Here is a 9012-nt window from a genome sequence, read left to right on the forward strand (position 1 = left end):
AAAAGCCCCAATAGTTTAGGGGGAAAATCCACTGGAAGATTTTTATAGAGATTATTGCCTACAAGTATTCTAATTTATTTGGGGAAAAGTTAGTTTTTAGGTTAAGAGGGCAATCCAAACACAAAGACAGGTATTCTTTCGGATTAGGTACTATAGGAGGCAAGGAAGAGGAGTATAAAAATCTCAATTTGCTTTCTTTACCCCAAATCTAGAGAGCCTCAGAAGATTTACACTAGGAAGATTCCACCTTTCCCAGGTATTGGTGGGACAATGCCTAAAGTTCTACCCATAATGGACTTGTGACCTTTTTAACAAAGTCATCATGGAAAGACAAGAAAATAGAGAGGACATATCCAAAGGAACATTACCCAAGCATTAAGGGCTCTGACTAATGGTCAAAACATACTGATGTTTGGTATCAGAACTGTTTTTATAATGTGAGGAGATCATAAACAGGGGAGGGAACTTAAGTAACAACACTTAAGGCAAGGAATAGAACCCATATATTAGCTAGAGATCACTTGCAGATTTAACATTGACATTTGTTTCTTTATTTTAAACCCTACTCCAATTTCTTGGGAAACTAGAGCTACCTGTACCTGTGCTATCACCTGCATGTGCAGGACTGGGCAATCATATCCTCATACTCCTAGTACAAGCTATTCCCATTAGCCTCAACCATAAGGATGCTAATAGGAACATACTTATAAGGGGCACACGAGGGCTGAGGGACACTCTGGTTCAGCTCTTTGGCAAGGTTCTGAATGGTGTTGTGATTGGGAGAATTGAGACCATAGCATAGTACCCGAGGGCAGGCTCCATTACAGTAGTTTGGGTTATAGAGACTAGGAGTAATGATCTATTGATCCAAGCCCAGCTGGTGGAAACTGACTTGGAAATGGTGGAGGGAACACTGATTACTTTCAGGCCTATCATATTCCTGGGAGGGGTCAGAAATCTTAGATGCAATACTGCCTGCTTGCTGTGCCCTTGGCAAAAGAAGAGAAGAGTCCCTTTCCATAAATTTCTCCAAGCCTCAGGTAGAAGTTTGGCCTTCTGATCACTTTTATGAGTGTCATTGAAATAGAGTAACAAGAAGGCAGTGTCCAAGGATGAAGTGCTATGCCACAGGAGCTCACAACCCTCACTACCTTTTTGCTGCTGACACATGAAGCATAATCAGAGAACCCTATACCTCTTGTGATTCCAGAGCCTTTGATGAATGTGTTGTGTAATATCCATCTCTGTCCAAGCTTCAGATAGTTGGAGAGGTTTTTAAGAACCTCTTCCTGAGGGAGGAAAGCAGTCAGTTGGGCTTTTCTGAACCTAGGACTCCACATGGCAGGAGAGGTGGAAGCCAGCTAGGTGACGGTAAACCACAGTGGCTCTGACTAGTTGGTAGGTGACCTGGTTTGGTCTCAGAGTAAAGTCCAGTGTCTGTATATGCCAGGGGTCTCTGAGAGGCATTGCTACATTGGCCAAGGGCCTCACCAGCCTCACCATGGTGGCCCCAATTGTGTGGTTCTCCCTAGGGAGCCCATATATATCAGCTGAGTGCTGGTACAACTCCAGCATGTACTATGTGGAATACCCTAGGATCTGTGCCTTCCTCTGCTGCTTGCCAGGGGCTTCTTCTAGCAGCTCCTCAATCTGGGGCAAGGTAGGGACTTCAGCCAGGGGGCCAGTAGAGTGCTGCCCTACCTTTTCCATGTGGACTCTGTGTTCTGTAAAAAGCATCAGTCCCCAAAGAAGAATTCTAAAGATGCTGAGGAGGACCATCTTGAAAGGCTTGGTGTTCAGTAATGTGTTCCAGCTTAGCCCAAAGGATATCACTCTGTCCCTTTCCTGTCACACAGGTAACTGCATCCTGGCTCCACAACCAAAAGGGTAGAGCAAGAAAATTTGAAAGGCAGGCAAGCCGTATGTTGCTTCTCCTGGGAGGATCTTCTGGACCAAATGAGGTCTCTTAACTTGTATAACAAAACAAATAGAAACAGCAGGTGGGACAAGGGAGCATGCTGCTCCTGCTCTCCAGGGCTGATAACAAGATAGCATTTATTTGGAGGCTGAGGTAATTTAAAAGCAGAAGTCCATTCCAGAACCTGCTCCCTTACCTTATCCACTAGGATGAAAAAAAAAAGCAGCTGAATGAAAACTTTAAGTTAAAAATATTAAATAGTTATCTAGTAAAGAAAAAAAAGTAAGTCATCACTAGACTGACCAGGTTTCCTCATTGCTCTGTGCTCAGCAGAGACACTTCCTCTAAGTATATTGAAGCTAACTAGGAAATCAGAGTTCATGGTTCAGCTCCTTTCTTCCCCTGAGAGTTGTGCAGAAACCCTGGTTCCAGGGACTTGACTGAGGTCACTGATTAAGGCTGTGGCAGAGCCAGGACTTCAAAGCAGGTCCTCTGGTCTAAGTTCAGTTCTTTATTCACTCCACATCATTGCTTCCAATATAAGTTAGAGAATGAGAGACTGAAGTTTCATACTTTGACCAACTTAATTTTCTTAATTAAAAAAAACCCACTTCAATTATGTTGACATTCAATACTATAGTAGATTCAGGTTTAGAGCATAGTGGTCAGGCATTTATATACTTTACAAAGTGATCCCCAACCTTAGACTTGGGAAGTCCAGCAGACATCGTGTTAAAGGTCTAATTGTCAAACTTCTTAATCCTCATTTTCCTTACTTGTTTGATGGGGATGATAATAATATATACCCTACAGCAGTGGTCTGCAAACTGCGGCTCTCGAGCCACGGTTTGCCGCTCTGTTGACTAATGAGTTTGTCGACCACTGCCCTACAGGATTTTATGACGATTAAGTGAGATAATGTGGGTGAAGCACTTAATGTAGTGTCTAGCTCAGGGTAAATTTTCAGTAAATATTAACTCTTACTCTTGGCTAAGAGCTTGATCTCTGGAGCCAGTAAGGCAAGGTTTTGTTCCATTCCTAAGTGATTTTGAGCTCATTACTTAAATCTTTCTGGGCTTAAATTTTTCGTATCTGTCTCATAGGATTGTTATGAGGATGCAATAAGATCATACATGTAATACAGTGAATGCAGTGCCTCTTTACAGAGGAAGTAATCAACTTAGTGTTACATGATTATTAATGGTAGGAGTACTGACAAAATTTGAGTTTTCTGCCTGGAACAATCTTTACTGTTTAATGATGAAAGTCTGCCATTGGAAACTATGATTGGGATCCTCCATATTCTATACTCTCCTGCCCTCTGTCCAATCCCATTCACAGATCCTTCCTTCATACTCAGAATTAAAGGTCCAACAGCATGGAACATTACTTCTCTCAGTGAAATTTGCATTTTTCAAAGGACCAAAATCCTAAGATGGAAAAAAGAAACCTTAATGGTAAAAGTTCTAGGCCTAGTTTAGAACACTCTTAACGTTTGGGCTGGACAATTGTTATGGGAGACTTTCCTGTGCATTGTAGGGTATTTAACAGCATTTCTGGCTTCAACCCACTTGCTTGCAGTGCAATACCCCTCCTTCTCAGTTATGACAACTAAAAATATCTTTAGACATTGCCACATGTCTCCTGGGGAGAAAAATCACTCACAGTTGAAAACTATTGTTTTATAGGATTCTATGGGGAGGGGAGGTCTTCACCAGGATATATTAAAATGGCATCATGTATCATAAGTGTAAAACGTCTTTAGGAATCAGGCAAAATGAAAATTCAAGGAAGCAGAAAAGTAAATAATGAGTGGTGGGGTTTGTGACAAACTGGAGAGTGTATGCCACACCTAAAGGCATTCAAAAGATATAAAAAAATCTCTGTGAACCAAAGTACATCTTGAGGATTGAAACAGGCTGCTGGTTTGAAGCTTGAGATGTAGGCTGTTCACTCAAGATGGCTTAACTCTGGCACATGCTATCTTCATTTGAACTAGTGATCCTTCACCCCAACTTCTGTTCTTCCTCCCTCCCTTTCTGCTTTCAAAATAAGAATGTTCCTAAATAATCAAGGCATACTAAGTCAACCTAAAACAAAAAATAATTTTAAACTCCACTAAAATTTTTAAAATGTGCTATTCAAATGAACACATTTGAAAAATTATCCCATAATTTGAAACTACCTATATGTTCCATGGAAAGGACAATAACATGTAAGAACAATAAAGGCAGGAAAGAAAGAAATCACAAAAGAACACCAGGAAAACATAGATTAAAATATTAGCAGGTATTGTGTCTACGTGGATTTTTTCTCTCTATTTCTTGTTTTCCTATATTTTAAAAATTTTTTAAAAGGCTAATGTTATAGTGTGAGAATTCTATACTTGAAAAGAGAGCTTTATGCCATCCAGTACTTGACCAGGTAGGGAAAGTGTCACAAAATCAAAATAAATGATAAAGATTCTAATGGCTAAGCTAGCCCTCCCATCCCTGCCCTGTCGGAGGCATCATGTCTGATGAATCATAAGAGAACCTGGAGTTCCCCGAGTGTGGTTATTAACATTATTATTAATTGGAACACTAATCTCTGCCCACTGCATTCTGTTCTCTGGTTGCTTTCTGCTGCTTTTTAATGATGCACTTTTGCTTTTCCCCATGTACTCCACATTATACACATGCTGTACTGCTCTACCTTCCCTCGTTTTATGCATGTCTCTAGCAGATGGTTGGGCTAGTCCACCTCTGGTGCTTGTTTAGCATAACAGAGAGATCAAGGACTGGGGCCACTCACAAGGTTCAGCCTGTGTATCTGGATCCTGGTGGGGTAAACACATAAAGTGAAGGCCAGCACTTGCCATTTCTGACCTACCTTCACAGCAATTAAGGATAGGTTTTCCTATTTGTTTTTCAAGAATTGTTTTTCCTCTCTCCTTTTATTCTACTGTACCCCATTATTTTCCTTGCTCCTCCCTAGATTTCTGTACGACTTCCCATGGGGGGTGATGATAAGAACAGGGAATTTTCAATGAAAATTAATGCCATATTGAAAATTCAGAATTGTGAGTCCCTAATTTCTGTTTTTGGTGACTTAGTCTTCATGAAGGATTGGCAGGTCATCCCTTACCCATTCCTTTCCCAATCTAGAGAAAAAATGTGCCACATCAACCATCCAGTATCCTCAGTATGGTAGGACTTTTGAGCACATGAGGACATGAGTCATTAAAGAAATTGAGATCGACTTCAAATAACATACTTCCAGTCTCTTGAAGCCCGTAGCATAGTTCAAATCACCTCCCAGGAGCTTGCTGTTCTGGCTGCCTTGATTCAGAGCTACATTTCTCCCCATGCTCTTAGCATGGTGATTTTAAATCCTATGAGTCTAAGGAGTACTTATAGATGCTTACTATGGCAAACCAAGTTGCTTTTTTAGAAAATCTGATCTGGGTCCTAAGATCTAGCCTTTCATGGTAAGGACTTCTAAGGAGTTGAAGGTTGTTATTGTTCTAGGATGCTACAAGTTTTGCCGTAACAATTTAAGATGTACACAGATTGAGATGGGAGAGCTATAAAGTGCCAACCTAAAGTTTACCATAATATGTTATTTCCATGTGGATGGGAAAAATCGATTTCTGATTCATAAAATATAACTCCAGATGCCAGTCATTATGTACTTTTCAAGTTTCAGCTTAAAAGTACTCTGTGCAGTGTATTCACAGAAGGCAGAAAAGGGGGGTTGCTTTCCTCTTACCCCAGGTGAAGAAGGAAAAAATGGAATTTTGTGGAGAGGAAACCAAGAAAACAGTTGGGGTGGTGTGATTGTTGGAGGAGGAGCCTGGATAAATGGTGGTCTCCATATATTTTCAGGACGTCTCTTTTCTCTCCAGAGCTGGAGGAAAATCAATATCTTGTTTTCAGATGGGTAAATGGAGTCGTCTCTTTAAAGTGCCCGGGTCAGTTCACCACACGTCGGGCAGCTGCTGCTTTCCAGACTGCACCACGATTCCCAGGCTAGTAGGATTGACAAGGCGATGATAAACTAACGTGCCCCCTCAGCTCTGGGTGTGTGCCATTGTTCTCACAGCTGAGACCCTCTGCTGCTATTTGCTTTCTCCCACATACATTATTCAACAGCCCAGGAAAAGGCCAAGAACCTCTTTCATTCAGGAATTCTGTATTAAAATAATCAATTTCAAACTGAAGCCTGGAAGGCCAGCTTGCTACAGGGAGAGCCTATTAATAAGCCACCAGTCTTTTCCATTTGCATTGAACTCATGCCTGTATTGTGATAATATGGGATTATTATTTTTTTTTCAGTTTCCTCCAAGAAACTAAACATCACATTGGTTCTCCTGCTCTTTCATAAAAACCGTGTAGAAGAGCTTCTTCGTTTGATCCCATCATTAATAGAACACTAGAGGCCATATTTGTGCCCGCTACTCTGCACTGGCTAATTCTGATTTTGAAAGTACTTTTAAAAAGCCATTAACTCTCCATGAAATGTAGCAGGAAGAAAAGTTTTCAAGTGTTTTGTTTTCCATTCATTGGCCTTACATTTCTTGTCTTGCTTCTCCTGCCCCTTGCCTAACCCTCCCCCACCATGTGCGCACACACACACATACACACACACACACACACACACACACACACACACACACACACATTGTGATATTACAACACCAAGTCGAAAAATTAGAAACCTTACATATACATCAGAATAAGTTTTAAGTGCATTCTAACAGCACCATGAGATGCTTTCCCAAATGGGTAAACTTTTTCTATTTGGTTAATAAAAGCTAATCAGAAATTCCCTTTTTTTGTGGCTGCCTTTTTGTCAAAATTATTTCTAAGTTTACATCAGTCATTTTTTGTGTTTTTAAACAATTCAGTGACCAAAAAGTAACTATTAATAATCACCATCATGTAATCAGTTCAACTAACATTTATTGAATGCCAACTGTGAATACAGGAAATCCTCAGTTCTGATTCCCCAAGTGCCTTGTGAAACATAGATCTTTAATAGGGTTGCCAGGTTTAGCAAATAAAAACATAGGACACTTAGGTAAATTTGAATTTTCAAGAAATAACAAATAATTGTTTAGTATAAGTACGTTCCATGCAATATTTGGGACATATTTATACTAAAAATTTCATTCTGTATCTGAAATTAAAATGTAACTGGGAGTCCTATATTATATCTGGACACCTTACTTTTTAAAGGAATCATTGACATGACCTTGAGGTTTTTGATGTTGGTATTTTCTACTTCCCTCTTACCTCTAAAACTTAGAAGAGAGACTGATTCACTGAAAGCTTAGTTTGTAGGGTTCAAGTTAATTAAAATTTAACTTTTTCATGTAAGAAGAATGTTTTTCAACTAATTTATAGAGGGATCTTTTTTTCTCCTTTTTGTTCCACAGGTGGCATAGAATAGATATTTTTTTCAAATTTTTGTGATAAATTATTAAAAGTACTAAACTATTTTAAAGTAATTCTAAAATAACTCATAAAAATAAACATTGCTATCCCAGTAGTGGATTGGTTTAATAAAAATAAAGAAATGTTACCCAAAATAATTCAAAGTGTATCCCATACTGTGCCAAGGACTGCTAAACATTAGAGAGACAAAACAGAGGTGAATGTATCCATGAAAATAGCCAGTGAACGAATACTCAATGAAAAATAGCAACAGCTGACTGTTAACATGTCATAGCACAGGAGAGACACAGAGGAGCAAACACTTGCAACCAATGGTAGGGGTCCATTCTAGAGGGGGGAGAGAGAGAGAGAGAGAGAGAGAGAGAGAGAGAGAGAGAGAGAGAGAGAGAGAAATACAGAAGGCTATAAATAGGGAGGATGCTTGAATAAATTGAAAATACATCAGTGCAATGGAATATTATGAAGACATCAAAAAGAATGAAATAGAGCTCTACCAGCTGATTTAGAAAGATTGCCATAATGGTTGCTTAATATGAAAATAAGATGCAGAAAAGTGTGTTTAATTTTTATAAAATACATATTTTAAAGTTTTCATTGTTATATAATTATTTTTCCATGAAGAAAAATATGGAAAGGTACATACTGAGTTGTGAGTATAGGTTAGAAGGGTAGAATGGCAGATATGGGGCAGTAAATGATGTAGATGGGAGAGTGAACCCTGTAGAGGGGGGGAAATACAAAGATTGCACTTGAAGTAAAATCACACACGTGTGTGTATTTTTCTTCTTAAAGTAAAGTTTAGGAATTTTTTTCTGCAACTTCTTTTCAGTGTAGCCCCAAATAAAGTAATCATTGTTAAATCTATTGCTGGTGACTGCAGCTGTCAGTATGTGCGCAAGGCAAGCTCCCTTGTTGAGGAAGAAAATTCCAATTGCTGTGAAATGGAACCTTCACTAGAACACAGAGACCATGACATTGCCTAAGACCATGAAAATTCAGAGGGTGCATCAACTTTAAATAATACTTTTTAAAGCTTAACTCCTAGTTAGCAAGAGTCGCTAGCAAAAATGGGAAGCTCCCTCAATGTCACTCATTGCAGTAAAACCCATCTCTGGGTTATGTCATTATTTATGGAATTGATTTGAGGGTTCTTCCTCTCAGTCTCTGTGCTAAAATTGCTCTGACCCCCAATTCTGTTTTCTCAAATTTCCTCTGGCTGACAACATTCCATTTCTGTGATAGGCTTTTGGAAACTCTATGGGCTATACAAGGTTGGGCAAAAGGTTTACAGTTGTGAGTACCCAGAACACAGAGATTATTCTTGTATTATTATTTATTTATTATTGTATTTATTTCCATAAGGACAACTGTAAGACTATGTTTGCCCCACCTTGTATTTTAAATAAAATGAAAATAAGAAAATATATCATGGAAGAGTTCTAATATATCTATGCTGCATTTCTAATAAGGTGCTTGTAGTGGTTCTACAGCCAGGGAGGAGATCCATTCCACCAAAACAACGACAACAACAACAACAAAATAATCCAATACAAAGGTGCAGGATGCAGCCTTCTTCATCTCTGCAAGAAAAAAATGATAAGAGCCTGAGCTGAGGTTCTGACAGTGGGTGTGGAAAACACAGTCTGCTTTGCAATG

General features: G+C 39.2%; 1 pseudogene across 1 annotated transcript; it reads right to left on the reverse strand.

Moving 5' to 3' along the window:
• Positions 1 to 607: 607 nt before the first annotated feature.
• Positions 608 to 1779, reverse strand: LOC308239867 (bone morphogenetic protein 15-like; annotated as a pseudogene). The gene has a single exon. The product of its transcript is annotated as a bone morphogenetic protein 15-like (transcript).
• Positions 1780 to 9012: the final 7233 nt, after the last annotated feature.

This window comes from Plecotus auritus, assembly GCF_963455305.1.
Source record: "Plecotus auritus genome assembly, chromosome: X".
NCBI lineage: Eukaryota > Metazoa > Chordata > Mammalia > Chiroptera > Vespertilionidae > Plecotus > Plecotus auritus.